Here is a 20546-nt window from a genome sequence, read left to right as displayed (position 1 = left end):
CAATTTTTACCAGGTTTTATAACGACGTAAGAACTGGCTAAGGTGTTAATGCAGCACACAAAATTTCCCGTAGGAAACCGTCATTGGTTGGCCTTTAAGTGCGGTATGAATTATCAGACCAGCCAAGAAAGTCAGGTTCGATTCCTTTTTTTGAAAACATGTAAAACAGTTTCTATGCAATAGAAAAAAATTAAAAGATTTTTATACAACATTTTTTATTTAAATTCCAGTATGGGCAACGAGTAACAACGAAAAGGACTCTGACTATAAGTCATTTTAAACAACGCCTGGCGAACAGACGTAAGTAGTTCAATATTTGGATTTGGAAATAAATAATTTCCGCTTTTTTTCAAGGTCACGAATTTATCCCTAACCACATCCGTCGAACGTTTCTTAACTTCCCGTAAAAGGTTAAGCACCCGAACTGGGGCTTGAACCCAGGACCGTTAGGTTAAGAGCCTAACGCTCTACCGACTGAGCTACACGGCCGACCCTCAGTGGTGCAAAATCGTAACGTCACAACATTCAATAAAACCGACAACGAAATTTAAAAAATTTTGTTTTCTTCAAACAGGCTTCCCTCTTAAACTGTGGTTTCAACTGAGGCTCTTAAGGTTAAAACCCTCAAGCTTTACCGACTAAACTATCCCGGCTCTTCCAGCGCTCATCTTCTTGAAAATTGCGGAGAATGACTTTGTATTCATTTTCTTCTGTTAATATATTAAAAGCCCTTTTTATTCCTATGTTAAAAAAAGGAACGTTATTATGATTGAAAGTTTCCACCTTGGCAACTGGCGCTGACTAGGAATTGAGGCGTCCATTAGTTATCCAGCGTCTTGGAAGCATAAATTAGAGGATTTTATGAGGGTGGAGACTCTGACGATCATCGGTCTGTGGAAATATAACTACCGCGTGAAGTTTGCCGTCAGTATGGGGCACTCGGAGAGCCCAAACTTTACCAGGTTTTATAACGACGTAAGAACTGGCTAAGGTCTTAATGCAGCCCACAAAATTTCCCTTAGGAAACCGTCATTGGTTGGCCTTTAAGTGCGGTTTTGATTATCAGACCAGCCAAGAAAGTCAGGTTCGATTCCTTTTTTTGAAAACATGTAAAACAGTTTCTATGCAATAGAAAAAAATTAAAAGATTTTTTTACAACAATTTTTATTTAAATTTCCGTATGGGCAACGAGTTACAACGAAAAGGACACTGACTATATTTCATTTTGAACAACGCCTGGCGAACAGACGTAAGTAGTTCAATATTTGGATTTGGAAACAAATAACATCCGATTTTTTTCAAGGTCACGAATTTCTCCCTAACCACATCCGTCGAACGTTTCTTAACTTCCCGTAAAAGGTTAAGCACCCGAACTGGGGCTCGAACCCAGGACCGATAGGTTAAGAGCCTAACGCTGTACCGACTGAGCTACACGGGCGACCCTCAGTGGGGCAACATCGTAACGTCACAACATTCAATAAAACCGACAACGAAATTTAAAAATTTTGTTTTCTTCAAACAGGCTTCCCTCTTAAACTGTGGTTTCAACTGAGGCTCTTAAGGTTAAAACCCTCAAGCTTTACCTACTAAACTATCCCGGCTCTTCCAGCGCTCATCTTCTTGAAAATTGCGGAGAATGACTTTTTATTCATTTTCTTGTGTTAATATATTAAAAGCCCTTTTTATTCATATGTTAAAAAAGGAACGTCATTATGATTGAAAGTTTCCACCTTGGCAACTGGCGCTGACTAGGAATTGAGGCGTCCATTAGTTATCCAGCGTATTGGAAGCATAAATTAGAGGATTTTATGAGGGTGGAGACTCTGACGATCATCGGGCTGTGGAGATATAACTACCGCGTGAATTTTGCCGTCAGTATGGGGCACTCGGAGAGCCCAAACTGAACAAGGTTTTATAACGACGTAAGAACTGGCTAAGGTCTTAATGCAGCACACAAAATTTCCCGTGGGAAACCGTCATTGGTTGGCCTTTAAGTGCGGTTTTAATTATCAGACCACCCAAGAAAGTCAGGTTCGATTCATTTTTTTAAAAACATGAAAAACAGTTTCTATGCAATAGAAAAAAAAATTAAAAGATTTTTATACAACATTTTTTATTTAAATTCCAGTATGGGCAACGAGTAACAACGAAAAGGACTCTGACTATATGTCATTTTAAACAACGCCTGGCGAACAGACGTAAGTAGTTCAATATTAAGATTTGGAAATAAATAACTTCCGCTTTTTTTCAAGGTCACGAATTTATCGCAAACCACATCCGTCGAACGTTTCTTAACTTCCCGCAAAAGGTTAAGCACCCGAACTGGGGCTCGAACCCAGGACCGTAAGGTTAAGAGCCTAACGCTCTACCGACTGAGCTACACGGGCGACCCTCTGCGGGCAAAATCGTAACGTCACAACATTCAATAAAACGGACAACGAAATTTAAAAATTTTAGTTTTCTTCAAACAGGCTTCCCTCTTAAACTGTGGCTTCAACAGAGGCTCTTTAGGTTAAAACCCTCAAGCTTTACCGACTAAGCTATCCTGGCTCTTCCAGCGCTCATCTTCTTAAAAATTGCGGATTATTTCTTTTTATTCATTTTCTTCTGTTAATATATTAAAAGCCCTTTTTATTCATATGTTAAAAAAGGAACGTCATTATGATTGAAAGTTTCCACCTTGGCAACTGGCGCTGACTAGGAATTGAGGCGTCCATTAGTTATCCAGCGTCTTGGAAGCATAAATTAGAGGATTTTATGAGGGTGGAGACTCTGACGATCATCGGGCTGTGGAGATATAACTACCGCGTGAATTTTGCCGTCAGTATGGGGCACTCGGAGAGCCCAAACTGAACAAGGTTTTATAACGACGTAAGAACTGGCTAAGGTCTTAATGCAGCACACAAAATTTCCCGTGGGAAACCGTCATTGGTTGGCCTTTAAGTGCGGTTTTAATTATCAGACCACCCAAGAAAGTCAGGTTCGATTCATTTTTTTAAAAACATGAAAAACAGTTTCTATGCAATAGAAAAAAAAATTAAAAGATTTTTATACAACATTTTTTATTTAAATTCCAGTATGGGCAACGAGTAACAACGAAAAGGACTCTGACTATATGTCATTTTAAACAACGCCTGGCGAACAGACGAAAGTAGTTCAATATTAAGATTTGGAAATAAATAACTTCCGCTTTTTTTCAAGGTCACGAATTTATCGCAAACCACATCCGTCGAACGTTTCTTAACTTCCCGCAAAAGGTTAAGCACCCGAACTGGGGCTCGAACCCAGGACCGTTAGGTTAAGAGCCTAACGCTCTACCGACTGAGCTACACGGGCGACCCTCTGCGGGCAAAATCGTAACGTCACAACATTCTATAAAACGGACAACGAAATTTAAAAATTTTAGTTTTCTTCAAACAGGCTTCCCTCTTAAACTGTGGCTTCAACAGAGGCTCTTTAGGTTAAAACCCTCAAGCTTTACCGACTAAGCTATCCTGGCTCTTCCAGCGCTCATCTTCTTGAAAATTGCGGATTATTTCTTTTTATTCATTTTCTTCTGTTAATATATTAAAAGCCCTTATTATTCATATGTTAAAAAAGGAACGTCATTATGATTGAAAGTTTCCACCTTGGCAACTGGCGCTGACTAGGAATTGAGGCGTCCATTAGTTATCCAGCGTCTTGGAAGCATAAATTAGAGGATTTTATGAGGGTGGAGACTCTGACGATCATCGGGCTGTGGAGATCAAACTACCGCGTGAATTTTGCCGTCAGTATGGGGCACTCGGAGAGCCCAAACTGAACAAGGTTTTATAACGACGTAAGAACTGGCTAAGGTCTTAATGCAGCACACAAAATTTCCCGTGGGAAACCGTCATTGGTTGGCCTTTAAGTGCGGTTTTAATTATCAGACCACCCAAGAAAGTCAGGTTCGATTAATTTTTTTAAAAACATGAAAAACAGTTTCTATGCAATAGAAAAAAAAATTAAAAGATTTTTATACAACATTTTTTATTTAAATTCCAGTATGGGCAACGAGTAACAACGAAAAGGACTCTGACTATATGTCATTTTAAACAACGCCTGGCGAACAGACGTAAGTAGTTCAATATTAAGATTTGGAAATAAATAACTTCCGCTTTTTTTCAAGGTCACGAATTTATCGCAAACCACATCCGTCGAACGTTTCTTAACTTCCCGCAAAAGGTTAAGCACCCGAACTGGGGCTCGAACCCAGGACCGTTAGGTTAAGAGCCTAACGCTCTACCGACTGAGCTACACGGGCGACCCTCTGCGGGCAAAATCGTAACGTCACAACATTCAATAAAACGGACAACGAAATTTAAAAATTTTAGTTTTCTTCAAACAGGCTTCCCTCTTAAACTGTGGCTTCAACAGAGGCTCTTTAGGTTAAAACCCTCAAGCTTTACCGACTAAGCTATCCTGGCTCTTCCAGCGCTCATCTTCTTGAAAATTGCGGATTATTTCTTTTTATTCATTTTCTTCTGTTAATATATTAAAAGCCCTTTTTATTCATATGTTAAAAAAGGAACGTCATTATGATTGAAAGTTTCCACCTTGGCAACTGGCGCTGACTAGGAATTGAGGCGTCCATTAGTTATCCAGCGTCTTGGAAGCATAAATTAGAGGATTTTATGAGGGTGGAGACTCTGACGATCATCGGGCTGTGGAAATATAACTACCGCGTGAAGTTTGCCGTCAGTATGGGGCACTCGGAGAGCCCAATTTTTACCAGGTTTTATAACGACGTAAGAACTGGCTAAGGTGTTAATGCAGCACACAAAATTTCCCGTAGGAAACCGTCATTGGTTGGCCTTTAAGTGCGGTATGAATTATCAGACCAGCCAAGAAAGTCAGGTTCGATTCCTTTTTTTGAAAACATGTAAAACAGTTTCTATGCAATAGAAAAAAATTAAAAGATTTTTATACAACATTTTTTATTTAAATTCCAGTATGGGCAACGAGTAACAACGAAAAGGACTCTGACTATAAGTCATTTTAAACAACGCCTGGCGAACAGACGTAAGTAGTTCAATATTTGGATTTGGAAATAAATAATTTCCGCTTTTTTTCAAGGTCACGAATTTATCCCTAACCACATCCGTCGAACGTTTCTTAACTTCCCGTAAAAGGTTAAGCACCCGAACTGGGGCTTGAACCCAGGACCGTTAGGTTAAGAGCCTAACGCTCTACCGACTGAGCTACACGGCCGACCCTCAGTGGTGCAAAATCGTAACGTCACAACATTCAATAAAACCGACAACGAAATTTAAAAAATTTTGTTTTCTTCAAACAGGCTTCCCTCTTAAACTGTGGTTTCAACTGAGGCTCTTAAGGTTAAAACCCTCAAGCTTTACCGACTAAACTATCCCGGCTCTTCCAGCGCTCATCTTCTTGAAAATTGCGGAGAATGACTTTGTATTCATTTTCTTCTGTTAATATATTAAAAGCCCTTTTTAATCCTATGTTAAAAAAAGGAACGTTATTATGATTGAAAGTTTCCACCTTGGCAACTGGCGCTGACTAGGAATTGAGGCGTCCATTAGTTATCCAGCGTCTTGGAAGCATAAATTAGAGGATTTTATGAGGGTGGAGACTCTGACGATCATCGGGCTGTGGAAATATAACTACCGCGTGAAGTTTGCCGTCAGTATGGGGCACTCGGAGAGCCCAAACTTTACCAGGTTTTATAACGACGTAAGAACTGGCTAAGGTCTTAATGCAGCCCACAAAATTTCCCTTAGGAAACCGTCATTGGTTGGCCTTTAAGTGCGGTTTTGATTATCAGACCAGCCAAGAAAGTCAGGTTCGATTCCTTTTTTTGAAAACATGTAAAACAGTTTCTATGCAATAGAAAAAAATTAAAAGATTTTTTTACAACAATTTTTATTTAAATTTCCGTATGGGCAACGAGTTACAACGAAAAGGACACTGACTATATTTCATTTTGAACAACGCCTGGCGAACAGACGTAAGTAGTTCAATATATGGATTTGGAAATAAATAACATCCGATTTTTTTCAAGGTCACGAATTTCTCCCTAACCACATCCGTCGAACGTTTCTTAACTTCCCGTAAAAGGTTAAGCACCCGAACTGGGGCTCGAACCCAGGACCGATAGGTTAAGAGCCTAACGCTGTACCGACTGAGCTACACGGGCGACCCTCAGTGGGGCAACATCGTAACGTCACAACATTCAATAAAACCGACAACGAAATTTAAAAAATTTTGTTTTCTTCAAACAGGCTTCCCTCTTAAACTGTGGTTTCAACTGAGGCTCTTAAGGTTAAAACCCTCAAGCTTTACCTACTAAACTATCCCGGCTCTTCCAGCGCTCATCTTCTTGAAAATTGCGGAGAATGACTTTTTATTCATTTTCTTGTGTTAATATATTAAAAGCCCTTTTTATTCATATGTTAAAAAAGGAACGTTATTATGATTGAAAGTTTCCACCTTGGCAACTGGCGCTGACTAGGAATTGAGGCGTCCATTAGTTATCCAGCGTCTTGGAAGCATAAATTAGAGGATTTTATGAGGGTGGAGACTTTGACGATCATCGGGCTGTGGAAATATAACTACCGCGTGAAGTTTGCCGTCAGTATGGGGCACTCGGAGAGCCCAAACTTTACCAGGTTTTATAACGACGTAAGAACTGGCTAAGGTCTTAATGCAGCCCACAAAATTTCCCGTAGGAAACCGTCATTGGTTGGCCTTTAAGTGCGGTTTTGATTATCAGACCAGCCAAGAAAGTCAGGTTCGATTCCTTTTTTGAAAACATGTAAAACAGTTTCTATGCAATAGAAAAAAATTAAAAGATTTTTTTACAACAATTTTTATTTAAATTTCCGTATGGGCAACGAGTTACAACGAAAAGGACACTGACTATATTTCATTTTGAACAACGCCTGGCGAACAGACGTAAGTAGTTCAATATTTGGATTTGGAAACAAATAACATCCGATTTTTTTCAAGGTCACGAATTTCTCCCTAACCACATCCGTCGAACGTTTCTTAACTTCCCGTAAAAGGTTAAGCACCCGAACTGGGGCTCGAACCCAGGACCGATAGGTTAAGAGCCTAACGCTGTACCGACTGAGCTACACGGGCGACCCTCAGTGGGGCAACATCGTAACGTCACAACATTCAATAAAACCGACAACGAAATTTAAAAAATTTTGTTTTCTTCAAACAGGCTTCCCTCTTAAACTGTGGTTTCAACTGAGGCTCTTAAGGTTAAAACCCTCAAGCTTTACCTACTAAACTATCCCGGCTCTTCCAGCACTCATCTTCTTGAAAATTGCGGAGAATGACTTTTTATTCATTTTCTTCTGTTAATATATTAAAAGCCCTTTTTATTCATATGTTAAAAAAGGAACGTTATTATGATTGAAAGTTTCCACCTTGGCAACTGGCGCTGACTAGGAATTGAGGCGTCCATTAGTTATCCAGCGTCTTGGAAGCATAAATTAGAGGATTTTATGAGGGTGGAGACTTTGACGATCATCGGGCTGTGGAAATATAACTACCGCGTGAAGTTTGCCGTCAGTATGGGGCACTCGGAGAGCCCAAACTTTACCAGGTTTTATAACGACGTAAGAACTGGCTAAGGTCTTAATGCAGCCCACAAAATTTCCCGTAGGAAACCGTCATTGGTTGGCCTTTAAGTGCGGTTTTGATTATCAGACCAGCCAAGAAAGTCAGGTTCGATTCCTTTTTTTGAAAACATGTAAAACAGTTTCTATGCAATAGAAAAAAATTAAAAGATTTTTTTACAACATTTTTTATTTAAATTTCAGTATGGGCAACGAGTTACAACGAAAAGGACTCTGACTATATTTCATTTTGAACAACGCCTGGCGAACAGACTTAAGTAGTTCAATATTTGGATTTGGAAATTAATAACTTCCGCTTTTTTTCAAGGTCACGAATTTATCGCAAACCACATCCGTCGAATGTTTCTTAACTTCCCGCAAAAGGTTAAGCACCCGAACTGGGGCTCGAACCCAGGACCGTTAGGTTAAGAGCCTAACGCTCTACCGACTGAGCTACACGGGCGACCCTCTGCGGGCAAAATCGTAACGTCACAACATTCAATAAAACGGACAACGAAATTTAAAAATTTTAGATTTCTTCAAACAGGCTTCCCTCTTAAACTGTGGCTTCAACAGAGGCTCTTTAGGTTAAAACCCTCAAGCTTTACCGACTAAGCTATCCTGGCTCTTCCAGCGCTCATCTTCTTGAAAATTGCGGATAATTTCTTTTTATTCATTTTCTTCTGTTAATATATTAAAAGCCATTTTTATTCATATGTTAAAAAAGGAACGTCATTATGATTGAAAGTTTCCACCTTGGCAACTGGCGCTGACTAGGAATTGAGGCGTCCATTAGTTATCCAGCGTCTTGGAAGCATAAATTAGAGGATTTTATGAGGGTGGAGACTCTGACGATCATCGGGCTGTGGAAATATAACTACCGCGTGAAGTTTGCCGTCAGTATGGGGCACTCGGAGAGCCCAAACTTTACCAGGTTTTATAACGACGTAAGAACTGGCTAAGGTCTTAATGCAGCCCACAAAATTTCCCGTAGGAAACCGTCATTGGTTGGCCTTTAAGTGCGGTTTTGATTATCAGACCAGCCAAGAAAGTCAGGTTCGATTCCTTTTTTTGAAAACATGTAAAACAGTTTCTATGCAATAGAAAAAAATTAAAAGATTTTTTTACAACATTTTTTATTTAAATTTAAGTATGGGCAACGAGTTACAACGAAAAGCACTCTGACTATATTTCATTTTGAACCACGCCTGGCGAACAGACGTAAGTAGTTCAATATTTGGATTTGGAAACAAATAACTTCCAATTTTTTTCAAGGTCACGAATTTCTCCCTAACCACATCCGTCGAACGTTTCTTAACTTCCCGTAAAAGGTTAAGCGAGCGAACTGGGGCTCGAACCCAGGACCGTTAGGTTAAGAGCCTGACGCTCTACCGACTGAGCTACACGGGCGACCCTCAGTGGGGCAAAATCGTAACGTCACAACATTCAATAAAACCGACAACGAAATTTAAAAAATTTTGTTTTCTTCAAACAGGCTTTCCTCTTAAATTGTGGTTTCAACAGAGGCTCTTAAGGTTAAAACCCTCAAGCTTAACCGACTAAACTATCCCGGCTCTTCCAGCGCTCATCTTCTTGAAAATTGCAAAGAATGACTTTTTATTCATTTTCTTCTGTAATATATTAAAAGCCCTTTTTATTCATATGTTAAAAAAGGAGCGTTATTATGATTGAAAGTTTCCTCCTTGGCAACTGGCGCTGACTAGGAATTGAGGCGTCCATTAGTTATCCAGCGTCTTGGAAGCATAAATTAGAGGATTTTATGAGGGTGGAGACTCTGACGATCATCGGGCTGTGGAAATATAACTACCGCGTGAAGTTTGCCGTCAGTATGGGGCACTCGGAGAGCCCAAACTTTACCAGGTTTTATAACGACGTAAGAACTGGCTAAGGTCTTAATGCAGCAAACAAAATTTCCCGTAGGAAACCGTCATTGGTTGGTTTTTTAGTGCGGTTTTGATTATCAGACCAGCCAAGAAAGTCAGGTTCGATTCCTTTTTTTGAAAACATGTAAAACAGTTTCTATGCAATAGAAAAAAATTAAAAGATTTTTTTACAACATTTTTATTTAAATTTCAGTATGGGCAACGAGTTACAACGAAAAGGACTCTGACTATATTTCATTTTGAACAACGCCTGGCGAACAGACGTAAGTAGTTCCATATTTGGTTTTGGAAACCAATTACTTCCGATTTTTTTCATGGTCACGAATTTCTCCCTAACCACATCCGTCGAACGTTTCTTAACTTCCCGTAAAAGGTTAAGCATCCGAACTGGGGCTCGAACCCAGGACCGTTAGGGTAAGAGCCTAACGCTCTACCGACTGAGCTACACGGGCGACCCTCAGTGGGCCAAATCGTAACGTCACAACATTCAATAAAACCGACAACGAAATTTAAAAAAATTTGTTTTCTTGAAACAGGCTTCCCTCTTAAACTGTGGTTTCAACTGAGGCTCTTAAGGTTAAAACCCTCAAGCTTTACCGACTAAACTATCCCGGCTCTTCCAGCGCTCATCTTCTTGAAAATTGTGGAGAATGACTTTGTATTCATTTTCTTCTGTTAATATATTAAAAGCCCTTTTTATTCTTATGTTAAAAAAGGAACGTTATTATGATTGAAAGTTTCCACCTTGGCAACTGGCGCTGACTAGGAATTGAGGCGTCCATTAGTTATCCAGCGTCTTGGAAGCATAAATTAGAGGATTTTATGAGGGTGGAGACTCTGACGATCATCGGGCTGTGGAGATATAACTACCGCGTGAAGTTTGCCGTCAGTATAGGGCACTCGGAGAGCCCAAACTTTACCAGGTTTTATAACGATGTAAGAACTGGCTAAGTTCTTAATGCAGCACACAAAATTTCCCGTAGGAAACCGTCATTGGTTGGCCTTTAAGTGCGGTTTTGATTATCAGACCAGCCAAGAAAGTCAGTTTCGATTACTTTTTTTGAAAACATGTAAAACAGTTTCTATGCAATAGAAAAAAAATTAAAAGAATTTTACAACATTTTTTATTTAAATTTCAGTATGTTCAACGAGTTACAACGAAAAGGACTCTGACTATATTTCATTTTGAACAACGCCTGGCGAACAGACGTAAGTAGTTCAATATTTGGATTTGAAAACAAATAACTTCCGCTTTTTTTTTCAAGGTCACGAATTTCTCCCTAACCACATCCGTCGAACGTTTCTTAACTTCCCGTAAAAGGTTAAGCACTCGAGCTGGGGCTTAAACCAAGGACCGTTAGGTTAAGAGCCTTACGCTCTACCGACTGAGCTACACGGGCGACCCTCAGTGGGCCAAATCGTAACGTCACAACATTCAATAAAACCGACAACGAAATTTAAAAAATTTTGTTTTCTTGAAACAGGCTTCCCTCTTAAACTGTGGTTTCAACAGAGGCTCTTAAGGTTAAAACCCTCAAGCTTTACCGACTAAACTATCCCGGCTCTTCCAGCGCTCATCTTCTTGAAAATTGCGGAGAATGACTTTTTATTCATTTTCTTCTGTTAATATATTAAAAGCCCTTTTTATTCATTTGTTAAAAAAGGAACGTTATTATGATTTAAAGTTTCCACCTTGGCAACTGGCGCTAAATAGGAATTGAGGCGTCCATTAGTTATCCAGCGTCTTGGAAGCATAAATTAGAGGATTTTATGAGGGTGGAGACTCTGACGATCATCGGGCTGTGGAGATATAACTACCGCGTGAATTTTGCCGTCAGTATGGGGCACTCGGAGAGCCCAAACTGAACCAGGTTTTATAACGACGTAAGAACTGGCTAAGGTCTTAATGCAGCACACAAAATGTCCCGTAGGAAACCGTCATTGGTTGGCCTTTAAGTGCGGTTTTGATTATCAGACCACCCAAGAAAGTCAGGTTCGATTCCTTTTTTTGAAAATTGTGGAGAATGACTTTTTATTCGTTTTCTTCTGTTAACATATTAAAATGAAAAAAATTATCGAACCTTAATAATTAGATATTAATTAAATTCAATTCATTAATGCTGAAATTTGGGTACCGCCATTACCGATTTCAAAACCATCTAGAGATCAATCATCGAAGGTACCACGTACGAAACTATAGAGCCTGAGTCTCTTTATCTATCCGAATAGAAATAAAAGCAGGCTCACCGTTGTGCATGCTGCATTTTCAACGTGATTATCTCTTTGTGGTCACATGGCTCACAGACTCCTCAATCATTGGCCTTAGCGAACGCTTTGCCATCTGACGGAAAATATTAAAATTAAAGAGTAGAAAAATCCAACGTTGCTAGATTTGACTCAAATGCCTAATTGTATGATTGAAGGTTGTAAAACAACTTCAAAACAATCTGGTGTTAGTCGCTTTAAAATTCCCGATGTGAAAGAACATTTAGAATCAGCTAAAAAGTGGATTAAATATGCCAAAGAATCGGTGAAACAAAAGTTCGAAGAAGTTATAGCAACATTATAGGCTAAGCCTTTGTCAATTATTAACAGGGCAGACAGGCGATTAATTGTAAACAGATTTTGTGATTCTTCTCGAGTATGTCAATTACATTTCACTCAAGAGGGTTTCAATACTGTTGAATTTGGCAAAGAATTTTTGAAGCCAAAGTTAACGCTGAAGTCAGATTCTGTGCCAACACTAAACTTACCAAATGTAGTAGAAGACTTGATAAATATTTCATCTGGGAAAGAAATTCATGAAAAATCAGCCAATGAGGCAAGTGAAATTACATTTCCCAAAACCATAGAAATAGGAATACAAACTGATACAGAAATTAGTAATAAAACCCACTACATCCACCAAAATAGTAAAGAAGTTGCTATTCAGACTGACTTTTTAAGATTGACAACTTCACTGAAACTTGTACGCAATTGGAAATAGAAATGGAAATTTTAGCTCTACAAGAGAAAAATGTTGTAACAGTGTCAAAAGATCATTCTTACTCTGCAAGTTCGAAGAATATAGACGACGATTTACCAGATTTGGATTTTAAATATCCTTCACCATCAAATAATAGTACCCCAACAAGAACACTCGAATAAAGAAGAATTTAAATATTAATTTTCCAAAGCCACTGGCGAATGGCATGCGAGACATCGCAAAGAGCCTAAGTCTTACGTGTTCATTTATGATATTATCAAAAATATTGCTAACCGTAAACTAAATAACGAAGATAAAATACCACTGTCCAAATGGCTGTCTCACTGGCCGAACGTTGTTTCGCAAAGCGCACTTTTGTCCGGGGCTGGTTGTTTTAGGTGGCCGCTGTAGTGCTTAAGGCGGAGCAGCGGGGTACAAATACAAAATACTTATGTCTTATTTGATGAATGCACCTCGTAAAAGACCAAATATTGCTCCGATTCCACGTCCCGGCAAACAAAGTTTAATCGAAGCTGCAAAAAAGAGAAGGCATTTGTATTTGAAAGCAATTATTAAAATTGTATTTACTGAATATGTATTTACCTTACTTGTCATTATTATGGTGCAAAATTTTTTCTAATTTCACCATTAAAAAAATATTAGTTCACTATCTACATTATCTCCTTATTTAGTAGAACTAATTGGGCTAATGAAATAATAATATAGTATATTATACGCTATCAAAAGATTAAATTTAATATTTAAAGAATTAGCTTTAGTATTATTGAACGTGAAAAATAAAATTTTTAATATTAAAAAGGTGTGATTAAGTTGAATTAGTATTACAGTATAATCAATTGACTTAATCTAGACATTTAAAACTGTAAATCTGGGTAATGGGGTCAATAATTTAGAGCACCAGAGAAATGATTGAACTTGAAAATTTAATATCGTAAAGATATAAAAATAGCCTATAGAATTTATATCAACATCGCAAAACTATAGTAGCGAGTTATTGGGTTATTTACTATCACAACATTTCTATCACAAACTATTAGTGATTAAATATATATTCAGAATCAGAATATCTTATAAATCATCATCATAATATCATAAAAATATTGGTAGCGTATAAAACTTATTAGGTGGGGTGGCTGAGTGGTTAGCACTTTAGCCTCGCAGCAAGAGGAGCCGGGTTCGATCCCAGCTAGTGGCACTGGGTGAAAATCCGGAACCACTCCTTCTGCGTAGAGTTTGTAAGTTATCTCCCCACTGGTTAAAGTGGTTTTCCACCGAGATCTTCGGTTTCCCCTTCCGATAAAAACTTGCTGAGGTTAACGGTAATAGTTAGTGTAGGGAGCTGTTGGCTCGCGTGGCATGAAGGGCTTTCCACCACCATCCTACGCATTGTAACCCGGCCACCTGTTACTTGATCACGCACAAGCAGCATTGCTTATGTGGTCGACGGTGGTGCCTTGGGTATTAGCTCTATTTAAAAAAAAAATAAAAAAGCCCTAAATCTCTATTTCCACTCCAGGTTCGTAGCTTGTATATGCATTTACATCATCTCCAGCAAAGGGTTTTCGCATGTCAAGAATTGTGCAAAGTGGGACAGCGTTGCGAATACCTCTCTCCAGCTTCTGAAAAATGAGATGCGTATACGTTGGATAAGCTGTATAACGATATGTTCTAAAATATAAAATATAATAATTAAAGTTACATGTATATTTGAATATAAAATTACCTACCTGTTTGTAAAATTTTCAGGTAATTGTCTTTGACGAGCGTGCAAATAGCTCCTATAAGTGGCTCTCAAAGCACGATTTCGTTGGCACATAAACTTATAATCAATGTCATTAGTTACACACTGAGCTGGTTCATCTCCATCAGATTCCTTTGAGTATTCAATAACCTTCTCAATTTGTGTGCATTAGACGAACCCTCTCCTTACATCCTCCCAACTTCAATATCTCTTCATGTTTTGAATTTGTTTATCATCACCAATTAGGCCAACCCATTCAGGGACACATTTCCCACAAGTGCAGTTTTATGATTTCCTCTAAATTGATTTGAATTTGGGCATAACCAACTATCTCATTTCTTCGTTGATTTTCTTTTTCCCTGAGTTCTTCTTCTATATATTCCGGTTGAACTTCATAGGGATTTAAACGAAGCATTTCAGATTTATGAATTATAATTGCAAAAAATTAGAGAGAGAGACTGTTAGACCTAGGCTTAAGAAACACAGCAGACGATTTATAATCTAGTATTTTTATTGGCTAGTTTAAAACAAACTCTCGCCAACGATTGAGGAGTCTGTGAGTCATGTGACCACAAAGAGAGAATTACGTTGAAAATACAGCATGTACAACGGTAAGCCTGCTATTACCTCTATTCGGATAGAGCAAGAGAGAGTAGGCTCTATAGTTTCGTGCGTGGTGTCTTCGGTGACTGATCGATAATTTTTTGGAAATCGGTAATGGCGGCACCCAAATTTCAGCGTTAATGAACCAAACTTTTCCTTTAAAAATCAAGAAGATATAAAACCAACTACCCACAGTTGAAGCAATAAAAAATGTTATAGCCAAAATCAAAAACACCAGCCGATGAGAAAACGCGTTAAATAAATTACAAAGCTACGACTAAAGTAATAAAGACGGACCCACAAAGAAGCACGATTTTTACAAATCGACGTTTTTTTCATAAATTTGCTAAAAAAACAAAAGATAGTATGCGATGAAACCTCATAACCACAAAATAAATCAATGTGAAATTACAAAATAAATACAAGTTGGCAAGCCAAAATATACCTCTCTTCGGAAGAGTTTGTCCATGGAGAAACAACAGGAGGGCCGACCCCAAGGGGTGCTCACGCTTGATTTGAATTGGTCAATGTTTTTCCTTTTCGTTTCATGGGTCTGACACCAACTCCACGATTTAAAAAAGTTGTATTATGTCCTCGGATTATGTTTGCTCTGACTTTTGACTACCTAACCAATGTATTTTTGATATTTTTTAGTGTACTTTATAACGTCTGAAACTCTAATCGATTGTTTAAGTGACGTAGTCGTCAGACCCTACCACTTTCTTTTTGTCTCGTATTTTAAGGCTTCAAAAATGTCCGCGCGAGCAAACCTATATTAGCGTCTCTAGCAACCTTGGACCAACCCAGCCTTTGGGCTATGTAAGTTTATTTTAAAAGGAGATGCTAGTGTCAACTGACGATCGTACTGTATTAAATAGCGAGACAAATTTATACCTCCTTTAATTCCTCCATGGTTTGTCTATGATATTATTTATTTTCAAACTGAAGACATGCAAGTCAATAGCTCAGCTGTAAAAGATCCACCTGCTGAGAAAGGACATAAATGAACTTTTGCCACTTGTTATTAAAGTTTCTCGCCTAACGAGTAAAAAACAATTGATAGTTTAATGAAAACAATTTGGTTCAAGAAAGAATATTGTTTGCTGTGTCTGGTTTTTTGGGGTAGTTTTTTGGGAGCCCATATCTCTGAAACGAAGTACTTTAGGACCAATGTTTATTAGCCATTTTTTACTCATAGAAACCCATAGAATGCGTATAAAAAGTTTTGGTACTCTTATCCGTAACACCCTGTATTGTTGATCATAGCATTGATGTCCATTAAAAAAATCTACTTAAACGTCCTTTCTTATGATATCTTCGAAGGAAATGTGATTTTCCCAATGGATCCTTAGCCAATTTCTTTAAAAAACAATAAACTGCATATAATCAAAATCTAATTTTTCAAACGAATAATTCATTTTATTTATTGTTTTTATCTGTATTTACTACTAAATTTTTAATTTAAATGACGCTCACATTAAGAGAAATTAGAACTTGCATTAAAAAGATAACACATTGGCTACTTTTAGGAAACAACACTTTAGTAGGCTCTAGTGATTTTTCATTTGGAAATAACCGTTATTTGTGCCTTAAAGCGAAACAGATGGAAAAGTCACTTCTAAGTATTTTACGGTCAAACAAGATTTAGTCCCTTAATGACGATGTTTTTTTTCAACATTTTGATGTTTCAACTGGATAAAGTTTATTCTGTTTCATTTCATTATCTTCTTACCATGTTTATGGAATGAATACTTCATATTAAATTTACGAAAGCCATCATTATATCCGATATTAGAATAATATAGCGTATTTGCAAAATGTATGAAACTTTATGTTGTTTTGAATGTTCAAATTATAGTGAAACTAATGGACAGAATCGTTTTAACCATTTTTTAAAGAATACCACCATTAACGACCGACCACAAACAATGAAACAAAACACAATAACGTTTTGTCGTTTGCTTTCTTTGACGTCCCAAAAATGCTTATATCTTACGAATTATATACTAAATTTTTGGGTTTTTAAAGAATAAAGATAAGTACGGAATATGTTATATTTTTAATACCTATAAACTTGCATACTCAAGAACCGATTCTCATACAGGTAAAAAATAATAACATAATAATCGATTTGAAAAATGTTTAACATAAACGCTTTGGCGGCTAATGTAAGTAAACTATTATATATTTTATTTTAACAGTTCTATATTTCGTTTACTAATGAACGTCAAAAAGCATGTTGTATAACTCGATAATCCTTAACTATTGTATATATTATTTATAAAAGAAAGTTAACAATTAACTTGTTTACTTGCCCACTATATAGTTTGGTTTTTATTGCTTTAAATTAAAAACATGATAGTATTCAAGTAAACAATGGGTTTTTTGTTACTAGAAGACAAGGGTGTTAATAGCAAAATTATAAGACAGTAATTTCTGCAGTTTGAGCCTTGCAAGATTTATGTACTTTTGATTTGTTTTTACCCTTCCTTAGTAATTTGTAGTTTTTACCAATCTTTGGTAATTTATGTAGATTTTACCAGGGCTCTTAAGTAATTTCTGTAATTTATGTAGTGTTTATTTCTTCGAAGTAATTTATGTAGTTTTTATTTATCTCAAGTAATTTATGTAGTTTTTATTTATCTCAAGTAATTCATGTAGTTTTTATTTATCTCAAGTAATTTATGTAGTTTTTACTTTTCATATGTAAATTATGTAATGTTTACCCCTTTTCAGTAATTTATGTAGTGTTTAAACCTCTTTAGTAATTCATGTCAATTTTACATGGCGTATGCAGTTATTGTAGTTTTAAACCTCTTACATTACTTGAGAGTGGTAAAAACTCCATAAATGACGTAATTTATATAGTTTCTACCACTCAAGTCATTTTCGTGGTTTTTCTACCTGTTGAGTAATTTATGTAGTTTCATCCCTCTTAAATAACTAATGTAGTAATTACCCCTATTGAGTTATTTATGTTTTTTTTCCTTTTAATTAATTTATGTTGTTTTACCACACTTCAATAACTAATGCAGTATTTATCCCTATTAAGTATAATTTATATAGTTTAAACTCCTCATAAGTAATTTATGTAGTTTACAAATTTATTGGCGGAAGGTTAAAATTTCACTTGTCATTGGCTTATGATGTTAAACTTTTTAAATTTTTCTTTTAAATTTTGACATGAGAAGAAATGGTTCAATTTAATTGTTGCGTATTAATTTTAATAAACTGATACTCTTATTATAGGAATTCGTCAAAGATATGCCACTGAATTCCTTTCAGAGATTGAATCATCTAGTCTTTGAGAATAGCAAATTTCTGAGGTAACTCTTTCATTATTAGGAATATAGTATGAAAAAGTTGTTCATAATTTATAAATGTTAGCAGTAGTGGAGTGGCCAGTTGATTCAAACTCCACCCGAACGTTAGCGAGGGAAAGTGAATACATGGTATATGCATATACTAAAAAAAAGATATCGTGAAAGAGAATGACAATGTGTTTGATATTTCTGATTTTACTATTCGCTGTACTGTTAACACACAATCCTTAAAACAAATTGTGTGCTTTTTGCAAATAGTACGTAGCCGCCTCCGCTGCCACTACCGAAATTGGCATAATTCTTCAACCATTATTATTAAATGACGAGAGGGGGTTTGTTTGTGAGTTGAACGTTTTCTACTAGCTGTCTCAGCCGATTATGTTAAAAAGGTACATGTAGATAATTCGTTAATCAACAGAAAACTCCCCCTCCCGCTCACTGCCCTTATTTCAATTTTCGTGATTATAGGGCCGTGGCTTTTTTGATATTGTAGTATGTGCCCTCATCGAGTTGGGAATATTAATCTAGAGATCCAATAAAACCTGCTCCACGCGAAACAAGTTTTTGAAAATTACGAATGTGCCGTCTCCTCTAAAATGACGAGAAAACGTTATCATATGACCCGTGGCGCCATCCATTATTTTTGAAAAAAAAAATCTTTTTGCCGGAAAACGCGTCTTATTTGAACGAACCATTGAGAGATAGACGGCGTCACGGGTAGAATGATAAAGTTTTCTCGTCATTTGGGAGCAGACATCAGTATTCTTATTTGTTAAAAACTTATTTCGCGAAATACTGAAATCCGACGTTTTGATTTGACCTCTAGATTAATATTCCCAACTCAATGGTCACCTTATTGTCTATAACTCCCCACCAATAATGATAGGAGGGTAAACTATTTATCTATAGTGAATTACATGATTTTGATAATAAAATTTTTATTATACAGATCAAGGGCTTGGAATTTAGACAGTTTCAGTTTTAATGATTTCTATGCATTATACATAACTCGAAATAGATTATGTTAGAAAGAAGAACGTTTCGTCAATGAATAGTAAACCAAAACTTAAGCTACCCCAAAATTTTCGCGATAGGTGGCCACGGCTACTTCAGCTACATCTTTGTCATTTATGAATCCTAGATATCGAACGCCATTCCTTTATTAATGGCGGATACTGTGTATTTGAACTCGTTTTGGGACCCGATAGCTTAAATGAGCCGGTTTAACTATCTTTTGTCAATAAATATGAAAAAAGACAGATTTTGTCATTGATTGGACATTTGGTAAAGTTTCTTACTGTGCTTATGAAGTTAATATAAATGCTGATTGTTATATTGCTCCATATGTATTGGTTGATTAAGAAAGTATTGTTAAAACATTTCCTTTGTGATAATGTTAATTTTTGGTTGTTAAACCTAAGTGCTCTAAAAAGGATATGGCGGCTCAGATAGTCCTCATTTTAATAAATAGTCATTTTCTTATAGTGCACTTATTAACTTAATGTACAAGGTTATTAAAAATAACTCGTAATGAATATAAAGGTGGAGAAGTAAAGAGTTGTTCTGAATTTTTCTTTGTGGTAAAATTACTGTTTGATTCGTAATATTTAGTGCACTCGTTATTTTAAACGGAAGAGTGGTTGAGAAAATGCTTCTTTTCGACCAAATTTATCTTTATTAAGTTTTAATTTAAATGTGATTTAAAAATTGTTCACAGTGATATTTAATATGCAAGATATACTACATAGAAGGAATTGCATGTACTTAAATTCCCACGACCTCTTGTTTTTAGTTAGGAGCTTACAAGTATTCAGTTGTTTTGGGGTACCAGATTATTTTTGTTGTGTTAGGCTTTATTTGTATTTAGGTATGAAACTGGGTTTTCAAATAATCTAAATTATCCATATATTTAAATATGAAGGATTAGATCATAGATAAAATCAAAAATTTGACACGCGCCTGTTCCGGTTTTGATAATAAAATCATCGAAGGGCTTATTTTAGTGTGTTTGTAGTTAGAGTTTGCATTTTAATACCATGTTATAAAAATTGGAAATTCTTCAAGGGAAACGTATTATTAAAATATAAAAGACACAATACTAAGTTAACGAAATATGGGTTTACTATAATTTTAATATAGAATCTTTAAATTTAGATTTAATTTTTCTCCATTTTTTCAACTAATTGGGAAGACTAACTTGCATAATTTGATGTCGATATCTAACGAAAATGTGAGTTTCATTTTAGGGCCTTCAATCACGTTTGAATAATAGTCACTTTACACTACGTGACGTCACGCTAGATACAAACTGCGTCTTTTTATTTTATTATTTCATTTCGTTTCGTTTCATTTTATTTAAAGCAATCACAATTTAGT

At 36.6% G+C, this 20546-nt stretch overlaps 1 protein-coding gene and 11 non-coding genes across 12 annotated transcripts in view; all 12 read right to left on the bottom strand.

The window, feature by feature from the left end:
• The window catches only part of LOC149964411 (death-associated inhibitor of apoptosis 2-like), a 104861-nt gene that overhangs the window by 36998 nt on the left and 47317 nt on the right, over nt 1-20546 (bottom strand). The gene's annotated exons all lie outside the window — the stretch shown is intronic.
• On the bottom strand, nt 417-489 carry TRNAK-CUU (transfer RNA lysine (anticodon CUU)). The gene has a single exon. It is a non-coding gene; the product is annotated as a tRNA-Lys (tRNA).
• On the bottom strand, nt 1366-1438 carry TRNAK-CUU (transfer RNA lysine (anticodon CUU)). Its single transcript has one exon. It is a non-coding gene; the product is annotated as a tRNA-Lys (tRNA).
• Nucleotides 2315-2387, bottom strand: TRNAK-CUU (transfer RNA lysine (anticodon CUU)). The gene has a single exon. It is a non-coding gene; the product is annotated as a tRNA-Lys (tRNA).
• On the bottom strand, nt 3264-3336 carry TRNAK-CUU (transfer RNA lysine (anticodon CUU)). Its single transcript has one exon. It is a non-coding gene; the product is annotated as a tRNA-Lys (tRNA).
• On the bottom strand, nt 4213-4285 carry TRNAK-CUU (transfer RNA lysine (anticodon CUU)). The gene has a single exon. It is a non-coding gene; the product is annotated as a tRNA-Lys (tRNA).
• TRNAK-CUU (transfer RNA lysine (anticodon CUU)) lies at nt 5160-5232 on the bottom strand. Its single transcript has one exon. It is a non-coding gene; the product is annotated as a tRNA-Lys (tRNA).
• On the bottom strand, nt 6109-6181 carry TRNAK-CUU (transfer RNA lysine (anticodon CUU)). The gene has a single exon. It is a non-coding gene; the product is annotated as a tRNA-Lys (tRNA).
• On the bottom strand, nt 7056-7128 carry TRNAK-CUU (transfer RNA lysine (anticodon CUU)). The gene has a single exon. It is a non-coding gene; the product is annotated as a tRNA-Lys (tRNA).
• Nucleotides 8004-8076, bottom strand: TRNAK-CUU (transfer RNA lysine (anticodon CUU)). Its single transcript has one exon. It is a non-coding gene; the product is annotated as a tRNA-Lys (tRNA).
• On the bottom strand, nt 8951-9028 carry TRNAK-CUU (transfer RNA lysine (anticodon CUU)). The gene has a single exon. It is a non-coding gene; the product is annotated as a tRNA-Lys (tRNA).
• On the bottom strand, nt 9897-9969 carry TRNAK-CUU (transfer RNA lysine (anticodon CUU)). The gene has a single exon. It is a non-coding gene; the product is annotated as a tRNA-Lys (tRNA).

The sequence above is a fragment of the Leiobunum rupestre genome, chromosome 1, assembly GCF_980474605.1.
Source record: "Leiobunum rupestre chromosome 1, qqLeiRupe1.1.hap1, whole genome shotgun sequence".
In the NCBI taxonomy this organism is placed as follows: Eukaryota; Metazoa; Arthropoda; class Arachnida; order Opiliones; family Sclerosomatidae; genus Leiobunum; species Leiobunum rupestre.
Note: the sequence above shows the minus strand (reverse complement) of the source record. Positions and strands in the feature narration are given on the sequence as shown.